The sequence below is a fragment of the Maniola jurtina genome, chromosome 7, assembly GCF_905333055.1.
Source record: "Maniola jurtina chromosome 7, ilManJurt1.1, whole genome shotgun sequence".
In the NCBI taxonomy this organism is placed as follows: Eukaryota; Metazoa; Arthropoda; class Insecta; order Lepidoptera; family Nymphalidae; genus Maniola; species Maniola jurtina.
This window is the reverse complement of record NC_060035.1, coordinates 4,650,218-4,662,211: the sequence shown is the minus strand read 5'-3', so window position 1 is coordinate 4,662,211 and position 11,994 is coordinate 4,650,218. Positions and strand designations below refer to the sequence as shown.

The following is an 11,994-nucleotide window of genomic DNA, read 5'->3' as shown; positions in this document are numbered from 1 at the left end:
CTGCACTGCTTGTGCCCGTCCACCGTAAATGTTCGCTTTTATTTTGTACGCCCTAAGGCTAACACGGTTTCAGAACTTATATTTTAAAACATTTCACTAGTAAAGAAGCATACCTACCAACCTGTAATGATTTTATTTATTTTTGATCTAATTACAATGTTTTATAATTTTTTTAAGATTCCGTCTGTCTGTCTGTCCATCTGTTCATCTGTCCGTCCGCCCATCCGTAGGATCACTTTGTTGTCTATCTCTGTCTGTCTGTATGACCGTCTGTCGTGTCTGCCAAGAAAAGCTATAGAGTACTCCCGTTGACCTAAAATCAGGCAGATTAGTAGGTCTTATAGCAAAGCACAGGCCTATGCGTCGGAGGACGCGCTGATTGCAAAATAACCAAAGTGCGAGACTTAAGTTAATTATTGTAAATTTATTCAGCAATAAAGGCTTTATTTATAGCAAAGCACAAGTAAAGGAAAAAATCCGAAAATCGTGAATTTGTGGTTACATCACAAAAAAAAGTGTTTTAATTTATGCTTGATAAGTTTTTAATCTATTAGGGTATATAATATTGGTTTACAGTATATCTAATAGATTAAAAGATGCATCACTAGGTACAGAATGTAGGTCATACACCAGCGCCATATCTAGTAAAGATATGAACAAACTAAACTTTATATTTACGAGGCAGCTAGATATTACTCGTATATTCAACGCAACTTGTTCAATATGCAACACAATGCTCCACTCTACATAGCGCTCTAACGAAGGGCAAATTGCGTTATTTCAGAACTCCCATTATAACGCACACAACACATAGAATTTATAATAGTAGTAGGTACCTAACTACCTAGTAACTAACATTATAAATTCCTAAAGTAGATCGTAGGTAGGTACCTGTAGAAACTCACGTGCCAAGGTATGAGTGAGTAGGTAAGCCATAACATGATACGAAGTTTTACTGAACACATCGATTCTCATTTAATTTTAAGCCCTTTGCAAAGATATTATGAAACTCCAGATAAGCAAGGCTCATGTATTACAGTTGTATTTCATAAGTTGTTGTTGTATGTGTGTGTGTGTGACGCATTATACAATATACATGTACCGACACATACTACATAGATAGTTATTGGCGCAGGTTTGAAGCACCTTTTGACATATAATAGCTTGCTACAAAAATTCACAAACCTATATACATACATACATAGACTGCCAAAATCATTATCCTTCCTTTTGGAAGTCTTTTTGGGTAGGTACGTAAGTACCTATTTAAAGATATACATTTAAACGACTCTCAATGGATCGCAATGGATTTTAGCAACAGATCAATGGATGGTCGAGGGGCATAGGCTACACTTTATTTCGAAAAATTGATATTTAATATCCGCACGGATGAAGTAGCGGACATCAGCTAAAGTCCAATAATATAGCCTATCTACAAATTACGTAGCAATAAATACAAGTCGATCGATATAAATATCGATTAATTATTTATCGATGAAGTGGCGGACATGAGCTAAATCCTATCTATAAATTACCTAGCAATAAATACAAGTTACAAGAGTCCCTAAACATATGAAGTACCTACTCGTTGATTTTTTATAACATCGCGTCGTATACCTAGGACTCCAGATTGCGAGTCCCACTTGTTACACACGGCAATAAAATAAGACCATTTATTGCATTTCAAGTTGCCAGTAAAATATTCGTTTATTGCAACACAAGGTAGCCTTTATATGACATGTTTTCTAAAGTTTCTATTAAATTAAAGCGCATCCTACAGATAAAGCTACGGCCACATCTGCGCGTCATGAACGTGTGGGAGCACATGAGTAGATACGCGGGAGTGCAGTCCACGACGCGTATCTATATTACGTGCACTGAAAAGTGCACACCTATGCGACTGTTGTAGCCGCGTAATGTGCATGGTGCCATTAAATATCGTGGGATGCCAATAGGCGCAATTGACGTTCCCGCTCAGTAGTCGCTTTGGTCGCGCAGGTTTAGATGATGTTTATTCATCTAAAACACAGTTCTAAAAGTTCCCTCTTCCCATCATCATGATCGTCAACCGATAGCCATATAGAATACTAGCTGATGCCCGCGACTTCGTCCGCGTGGATTTAGGTTTTTTGAAATCCTGTGGGAAATCTTTGATTTTCCGGGATAAAAAGTAGCCTATGTGCTAATCCTGGATATTATCTATCTCCATTCCAAATTTCAGCCAAATCCGTCAAGTAGTTTTTGCGTGAAGGAGTAACAAACATACACACACACACACACACACACACACAAACACACACACACACACACATACACACACGCATATACAAACTTTCGCCTTTATAATCTATTACAGTCTATCGCAATGGTACTTTTTATCTTCACCGCACTAAAATGTACCTAATATTAATTAAGTAGGTAACAAAAAACTTGAATAGTCCTTGCAGATATGAGGATCTCATTTACTTTTACAACATCGTAACTTACCCCTCGTGTACCTAAGTCATGTTTTTCATGTTACACTTGGTAATAAATGAAGACATTTTCCTGCTCTTTATGATGTCAACTATAGAAATAGTTCGAAGTAAGTTTTACTTCTTTATATTTGTTGTAGAAAAACCCTATCCCTAAACGAACGGGTTTCCGCCATACACTTCACGAAAAAAATGTTATAATGCCACACGGAAAAACAAAATCCCCGCAGAATTTAAGAAACATTAGAATATGAACAAGTAATTTTTCAAAAAAAAAAAAACCGGCCAAGTGCGAGTCGGACTCGCGCACTGCGGGTTCCATACTCGGATATTTTTTCCAACATTTTGCACGATAAATTAAAAATTATTAGGCATAACAATAAATAAAAATCTGTTTTAGAATGTACAGGTAAAGCCTTTTCATATGATACCTCACTTGGTATAGTTATCTTACTTTGAAAATTGAAACACATTTTAATATTTTTTTTAATGATGTAACCACAAATTCACGGTTTTCAGATTTATTCCTGTACTTGTACTATAAGACCTACCTACCTGCCAAATTTCATGATTCTAGGTCAACGGGAAGTACCCTATAGGTTTCTTGACAGACACGACGGACGGACGGGCAGACAGACAGACAGACAACAAAGTGATCCTATAAGGGTTCCGTTTTTCCTTTTGAGGTACGGATCCCTAAAAAGGAGTACAGCTAATAGAGCAGCTTGCACGTACCTCTAACCGCTAACTTACACATCAAGTATGTTAATTTAAAAAGTTTAAGGTAAGATACAAATTTATTAAAGTAGCTCAAGATACGAAGCGCTCGTTCACTTTTACAACATCGTATGTGAGCTGGGATTACGTGTGCCACTCGTGCTACACGTGGCAATAAAGCAAAACCACTGCTTGAACTTTGAGTTCCCAACAAAGTATTATTATTCAGCATCAGGCATCCTCTTGCAGACGTAAATCCTCGTACAGTATAATTTGGTCTTGTAAAAAATTACGCTACGTCGTCGCTACTAAGAATAACGAGCAGGATTTATACATTTAAAAACTTCATACTTTAAAACATAAAGTCATACTTTAAAACTACAGGTATGAGATATATTAACTCGGTGCGTAAATTTTGATTGGTAAGGCCACAAAAGTAGATCAGTTTTTAAACAAGTAGGCATACTTCAACTACTTGTACCCATTATAAGATTTAAAGATGACTTGATTTAAAGATGAAGAAAATATCGTAAGGAAACCTGCGTGCCTGAGAATCCTCAACAATTTTCTCAAAGATGTGTAAAATCGGCCGATACGCGCGCTAGTTTGGTAGACTATGGCCCAAATCCTTCTCATTATCAGAGGAGACCCGAGCTCGAGCTCGACCCGAGTGAGCCGGCGTTGGTTGATGACGTTGATGATGAAGACTTATACACTGATTTATATATGAAAGTTGCTCAAGATACGAAGCGCTGGTTCACATTTTATAACCGTATATGAGTCGAGATCACGTGTGTTCGTTGAGAATAAACCACTTCTTGCACTTTGAGTTTCCAACAAGACAAATTATTCAGGTACCTACGTACCTGCTTGCAGTTAACGCAACTTGTCGACGCGCAGTAAGATTTGTTTTAAGGAGACAGTTTTCATACAATAATTAATTTTTAAACCTTTAACTACAGTATAAAATTCGTAATATAGTCATCTGGGACACATTATTTATATTCCTCAATAGCTTTTAAGAGCCTCAATAGCTCAACGGTTATAGGAGTGGACTGAATTCCGAAAGGTCGGCGGTTCAAACCCCAGCCGTTGCACTATTGTCGTACCCACTCCTAGCACAAGCTTTACGCTTAGTGGGAGGGGAAAGGGGAATGTTAGTCATGATTAAAAATGGCTAATATTCTTTAAAAAAAATAGATTTTTATTAAATAAATAAAACATTTCTATTGTGCTTGATGCAAGGATTATTTTTGAAGTAAATCGTAAAATAAATCTTTTATCACATAAATTCAGGATTTTTTGAGTTAAAATACTTATTTACGAACATCTTTCGTCTCCTGTAAAGAAGAGTGGTCTTCTGATACTCAGGTTTGTACTTACATGACTTATTAATATATGTGCAAGATATACGGATGTGATCATCTTCAATGAATCTGCAACTTTTTACATTCACCTTAACTTTAAGTCCATGCTGTCATTCAAAGCTCGCTCGTTCAGTTTTGTTAAACTCGGTGTCGCTTCTAGGCAATTTTTAAGCCGTTTTAGGCAAATTGATTGCGCAGAGCGAGCGGTACTTTGGAGAATTTGTTAGCCGCTCTATAGGTAGATACATAAAAGCGGAATTTAGAAATGCTTTCGTGGTCCTATGTTACAGCTCAGCTGAACAGCAGTTCAACGAATTTATAATTAAATTATGGTATATGAAACTAGGATTTTTGGTAGTTTCACGATTAATTTATAATCATTCAATCATTTATCAATTTACAAAATCGAAGCACGTTAATCCCTACGTGAAAGTTCCATGATAGGTGCATAATTACACTAGGTAAATATATCTGTATCATAGGTACAGGTGTCATATGTATACTATTTTATACTTTTACCTTTAAGAGATGGTCAATCTTAGGTTTTACTAGAAATTCCTAGGATTTACCGTAGCTCGATGTTTTATAGTAACATAAATGATATATAAAGAATTATAATTTAGGTAATTATATCATACCGAAGAGCAGTTTTTGTGATATTACACGTTAATATTTCTAAACAAATAAGTAAGCGATTAGCTATTAGGTATATCTACTTACTTTTATATCTAACAGACCATTGAAAATTAAAATAAGTGGGATTCCGGTTCAGTACACGTATCTACTTTATCTTTGAAATCTTTTATGCCTGTTTGGTTTTAGGTGGATAGTATCGGCTTTCTGTTGGAAAATATGAAACAAAGTCAAACGGTTATCTCCGCTTTGATATCAAACCTATCGAATCAAGCTTAGTTCCTTTACGATCAAATAAATGCCTATTTAATGAACCTAAAGTTGTTACTTTACCTTCCGAAGTTGTTACGTTACCTACTGAGGAGAATCTATTTAAAAAAATTAAAAATCTATTTTAAGGCATCAATAATACCCGTAAAACTATAGTTGAACCCCGGGTACATGGTGTGACCAAGGCGATCAGCTTATTATACTTTCATATTACAAATTCGTGCTTGGTAATGAGTAAAGCGGACGATACAAAACTAGTACTAGTAGTAGTACGATAGTAAAAGATAACGCCTTACGAAATGTGAATCGGGTCTTGTAGTTTTAAGTCCTCACTTATATCGCTGCCACTAGATATGTATCGTATCTACTTCTCTTACAAAATATTATCATTGCAGATACGTTTTTGACAAGAAGCTTCTTATCGACCCTTGTGGGGTGGGAGATCTTATGGCAAAATATGATATAATATTGTTATGAAGAACCTCCTTAGAAGTGCAACGAGACTTATGAAGATACCTGTCATCTTTCGATTGTCATGGATACATCACGTCAAACAATCATTAATTAATTGTTGATATCTCAAGCTCTACAATTTCGATATCTTCCTACGATTATATTATTCCAAATTGCCCTTTTTGTTCATTTTATAAGATCAGAAGCGGGATTGAAGGCCTATTTCGTTCGATACCATCTCTGATTTTATAAATTTGAAGAATTATCTAAATTTTGATATGTTCTAAAATTTTCGAGAAAATTTTTCATTGTTCTGTTAACATTGAGCAGAGATACTTACAATACCGTCTGATATCTAGCAGACGTAGTAAAACTAAAGAGGGACGTCCTTTGCGGACTCTCTCAACCACTAATTGTTTGGAAAAGCTTTTACAGTGTTTTCACGTTTGAAGAAATGTCACGTGCGGGTATGGATCCGGTAGCCGCTACTAGTTTCGGTGGTGTTGATGCATGCGGGCAGCGAGACGCGGTCCGTGTCGGTGCCGATTGCGGAGCCTAGCCAGGCTCTGGTGCTGCTTAGCACGTCGTCGTGAGCTTCAGCGCTCTCCGGAGCGCGAGGCTTTGTTGTGCTGTGGCACGACGCCGAGTAAATCGCTACGGGTTTCGACGCTCTCCGCTAGTACGAGGCCTTCTGCACGTCACTGCCAGACGTAACGCCTCGTCACGGTGTCCGAGTGCGCGCCGCCAGCGCCAGGTTGCAGTCAACGGGTATCTGAGTGCTACAACATCGATGCCGCGCCGTGCAGCGATATGCATAACGCTGCAGACCGTTTGTATAAACCTATCGTTCCCTTTTTATCACTACGAGTGTTCATGATATCGATATGGTCTGGTAAAATACTTGCTTTGTACCATTGGGAAAATAGAAAACCACAATCATTGCTTTAAAGGTGAAACAAACCTAGCTCAATGAATGTGAACAGACTAGCGCTGTTTTATTTCTTTTCTTTATAAGTTATGCTCACGAGTTGTCGATATTACGAACATTCTCTGTTTGTTTATAGTTTAGACTCAGTAAGCCAGACAAACTTCCCACTTTTCCAAAATGCTTGCGATGCGATTTTTGAGATTTTTGCTGAAAATATGCATGTTAAATTGCTTTAATATTTTGCTGTTTGCTGTTTATTTGATTGACGAATCGAAATATAATACCTGGATTACATCATGTTGCTGACCCATAGATTTGTGCCTATGCTTAGATGAGTTGATTACTATTATTGATAGCACTGTGGAATATTTGTCAAACTGCTGAAATAACAAACTCTCATAACGTGTCTAATCAAACCAGATGTTAAATGTTTTTGAACCAGTCAACCAATCTTCAAATTAGTTGTGAATTATTACGATTCAAATAATGACGTGTTAGGAAGTAGGTATGCATTATATTACATCAAAAATAGTGTTCCTTGTGTGTGTATCAGTCCAAATAAAAACACAGTTTTGTCCGAAAATGACTGAAGGCAGATTTAGAAGATGTAAGATCTAAAATACATGGTCCAGTTAAGTAGTGAAGTTCATAATCGAAAAGTATCTAATTTTATTAAGCGACGAGTAATTCAATATTGGTCTACCAAGGAATGCATTAAATTACTTTACAAGTAAGAAATTTATTTTTGTCAGCAATTTATACATTCTACCCGATAGGACGATTCATAGTAACAGTATGTTTCAACGAAAATCAGTTCAACGAAAGTCACAGAATACTTATACTGCTAGAATCGAGTTCATAGTCCCATAAATGTAAGTCTGTTCTACGCACTTTGTGTCGGTTTAAAAATCGTATGAGATGACATCATTTAATAATTTTTGGTATCAGCTTTTGTTAACACCTTCGACCAGTTAGGCACCTATTGTTATGATTTTGAGAAACCTAATGGCATTGTCTTATGAAAGAATAGGGATAACGACTACTTACTAGTCAAATCGGCGACTTTTTACTTGCTTCTTACTCGCTTAGTAAGGGAGCTCGAATGAAATTCACAGATGTGACGTCATAACATTTGACGTAATTTAACATATTTCTTTTAGTTAAATCGATAATTTAAAATGGTTAGCAATATTATAACTAGCATCGAATGCGCATTTTAAGAACTTTGGAAGATACTCTATTGAATAATTACTAAGAAATAATTTATTATGATGACATAGGCATCATCCCCATTGCGCTTATGTATACATGTAACCATTAACCTCTACTACAAGTGAGTAGGTACGCTGGATTTGCGATTGAATAACTTAGTTTTGTAGCAAATCATTTTCGTCATTCTGGTACAGTTAGCAGCAGTGAGTGAAGGTGAACTAAACGTTAGTGTTGAGATATCTATCTGCCAACGCCAATGTAGTATCGACGAGAAGACTACCAATTACTGAAACAGTGACAATTTCAATTCGTATCAAGTTATTGCAAAAAAATATTGTAATTTGTGTAATATTTACATCTTTTCTCGCGTACTTGTATGAATCTAATCCTATGCATATGACTTATCTCCACTGAATGACAAGATTAAAGACAAATAATAATTAGGGTCAGGTAGACCGAACGGTTCTAAAATTAATCAGACTGACTTATGATACCTAATCATGTTCTCAGTTACGCAGGCTAATCTTGTTAGCGTATGCTGTGTAATACGCCTACTTGGGAATTAATTTACATAGGTAGTTGAAGTTTTTATTTTCACACTCTCATCACGGAAAGTTTATTTTATTTCATCGCCGATCCTGTACTGACTAAATTCAATATTATAAAATTACCTACGGAACTACAATATTTTACACAACAAAGCGAAAATGAATGTCAATGCGTAACGATGTAAAGTCTTACTTTCTGTAGAAGTATTTAATTTTCATTACTCGGTGATAGATTAACATGCAAGTTTTTGATATACCTACCAATGCAAACCAGGATAATGTTTTCACTACTGTAGAGAAATATAACAGGCATAGTAAGCTTAGGTAACTTTTTCGTATAAAATACCTCGTGTATCGTTATAGCTTATTGCATCTTTGCAACTTATGTTATCTTCGTGACAAAAGGCTCGTATCGTTCGAAAGTATTAATAAAACGAAAATTATGCGGATCAACTCGGTTGAATGAGATAATTAAATAGTTTCAACTGGATTTTAAGTACATTCCGATAAATAACTGATGTGTCCATATATTGCTTGCTATACGGTCTATGACAAGACTGTGATCAGAATTATCTCGTTGTTTAGCACTTTTAAGCAATTAGGGTGCAATCATACTCGAATGATTAATAGAAGCGAATTTGAACAACGCTTTACTAATTTTGGGGTTGTAAACTCTATCAGTTCAACTAATTGTTTTGGTTAAAGCAAATCTATCGGTTTAATAGTTTTATGAACTCATCGAAGTGGAGACAAATATCGTTGTGAATACGTCAATACGAGTACTTAATACTGGGTATCTAATGAACTTTTAGTTAAAACTTTAGAGTTGTTTAGAGAACTTGTACAGGTGCGTCTAAAACTTGACAGATGCTTGTTTTACATTGACAACGTGCATATTACCAGGTATTGCTAGATAGTCGTGACGACTATGTACACAAAATTGGGTTCTAATTCTTCTTGAAAGTTTCTGATTAATGATTTGGTTCATAATAATGAATATGTTTGTTTTATAAACGTTCGTAAAATACTGGTTAATTAGACAGCGGCATGAGAGGTCCGAATAAAGTAAATGAAGTTGGTTCAAGTATTAGAAATGAACGTGTCTTTTGAACGTGGCTTTTAGCTATGTGACTTTTGGCTATGAAGTTTTTAGCTATATGTGATACTTATCGTGGATTTTTGTGCTGATGCTTATGGCAAGAGCAGTGCTGACTGAGTTCATGGTGTTGTGCTTTGAGCGATGACACCTTACTCAATGTTCTAGTATTTTGAAAGTTAGTCAAGAACATCGATGGTTGAGAACCTCCTGAGTTTTAAAATTAAGTACTATTTGAACCCAACTTTCGTTTGCTTTAGTGATTTTGAATTTTACAGTCTATGTACCAACCAAACAATCATAAGTTGCTTTCGTCTTTTGTGATACATGTCTCTTCGTTCTGTTCTTCTGTTTGTGATGTTGTTGGTGATCCCCTAAGCAGAGTTAGTGCTATGTGAAAATCATAAAAATGTGCAAATAAATGAAATTGAAATGAATTGAATGTGGTGTTGCACGCAATGAAACTGGTGTGGTAACGAAGTTTATTCGTCGAAAAGCAATCAACTATTATACTGTGATGTTAGCACTGTTTATTGATATCACTATGTCATTGTTTTAATAAAATGAAGTAAATATTACATTGGATATAATTACATGATGCAACGAACAATGTGAACCGTGCTATAGCCCATGGAAGAGAGATTGAAGGAAACTGTCAGCTTGACAGCATATAAGTCAAATGTCAGAATGATGTATTAGAGAGGATATACTTACAGATGAAAAAAAAAATATTATTTTAACAGAATCTTTGATACTTACAGATGAAATAAACATTATTTTAACAGAATCTTTATGGAGGCCTCCGTGTTTGAAAAGGGGATCGACCGTTCTGGCCCATTTTGTGCCTGTGAGCATACCAGCTGAGGGTATGGCTTGCGTTTTGGCTGTGAGTCTTACCAGTTGAGGGTCTGGCTTACAGACGAGGTGGCGAGGTGTCAGTAGGGGCCCATGCTGAACCTGCGTTATAAATCCTCGGTAGGTATCGTGTGGGTGACCTACTTTAACTGGAGTAAGTCCTTAGTGCACGTGGCATTCGGTGTGGGAATATACCACCGTGTAATTCCTACTCTTGTGATCGTCGAGACGTGTTATTTTGTGTGTTTTAATGTCATAGGTGTACTTGCAACTATGATGAATTGTCGCGTGCGACACAATTGTTGCGTGACTGAATTGTCGCGTGCGACTGAATTGTTGCGTGCGACTGTCTGATTATGTTCGTAAGTATACTTTCAACCGTGATGAGTTGTCGCGTGTGACTGACTGATTGTGTTGTTCGGTACATAGGCTGGACATAGACAAAATAGGTTGAACCATAATAATTAAATGCTTTTTAATTGCTGATTAATAATAATTACCGTCAAGTTCTTCGAAAGCTTTACATATTGAACAAAAAAAATGTAATTAAGGACCAATTTCATCAACAAGTTTCAATCAAGTTTCAAGAACATAAAATAAGTCTTATCCGAGGTTAAATCTGAAATTTTGACAGATTTTCAATATAAAACTGTCTTTACGCCTACGGTCTACGTTTATGCTTACGTTCTACGGTTAAACATCACTCAACGTTGGTGAAATCAGCACCTAGATTGTGTGCTAAATGATTGTTCTGGTTACAGGTTGTGGTGACTGCTCAGTCTATGAATAGCGGAAGAAGAGGGCACCGAGGACGGCGCCGTGGTCAGTCTGGCCGTGTTATGAAGAACCTCCTTAGAAGTGCAACGAGACTTATGAAGATACCTGTCATCTTTCGATTGTCATGGATACATCACGTCAAACAATCATTAATTAATTGTTGATATCTCAAGCTCTACAATTTCGATATCTTCCTACGATTATATTATTCCAAATTGCCCTTTTTGTTCATTTTATAAGAATATATTGATTGGATGAGCAGCACGGTTTATTGCCCATACTATAAGTAAATGAGACCGAGAACAGCTTCGCTTCTGTCAATTGTCTTACGATATCTCACTTTTTTTTTTTTTAATTTAATATACTCACACTCAGTAACCATCTTTGAAACTCCTGAGCAAACTCCGAACTAATTCTAGAGAAAGCCTTAGTCTACCTATTCACTTAGTAGTTGCTTCGCAATTTTAATGAGCACTTTGCTCGCGAACTTTAAATGAGGCCATTCAGGCTACGATAAACTGTGACACATAATGTAAAATCAATTTTGCTATTGCCAACAGTTCTGAAACTTTGCTGAATGGAAGTCTGTATAGAATACTTTTGCACATTTGAAATAAATAATAATTTTAAGAATACTAGATGTTCATTCCTTGAACCTTGAAGT

At 36.2% G+C, this 11,994-nt stretch overlaps 1 long non-coding RNA gene across 1 annotated transcript; it reads left to right on the top strand.

Annotated features, from left to right (window-relative positions):
• The first annotated feature begins 5,945 nt into the window (after positions 1 to 5,945).
• On the top strand, positions 5,946 to 11,550 carry LOC123866803. Its single transcript, XR_006796254.1, has 2 exons — positions 5,946 to 8,916; positions 11,315 to 11,550. It is a non-coding gene; the product is annotated as an uncharacterized LOC123866803 (long non-coding RNA).
• The last annotated feature ends 444 nt before the right edge of the window (positions 11,551 to 11,994 follow it).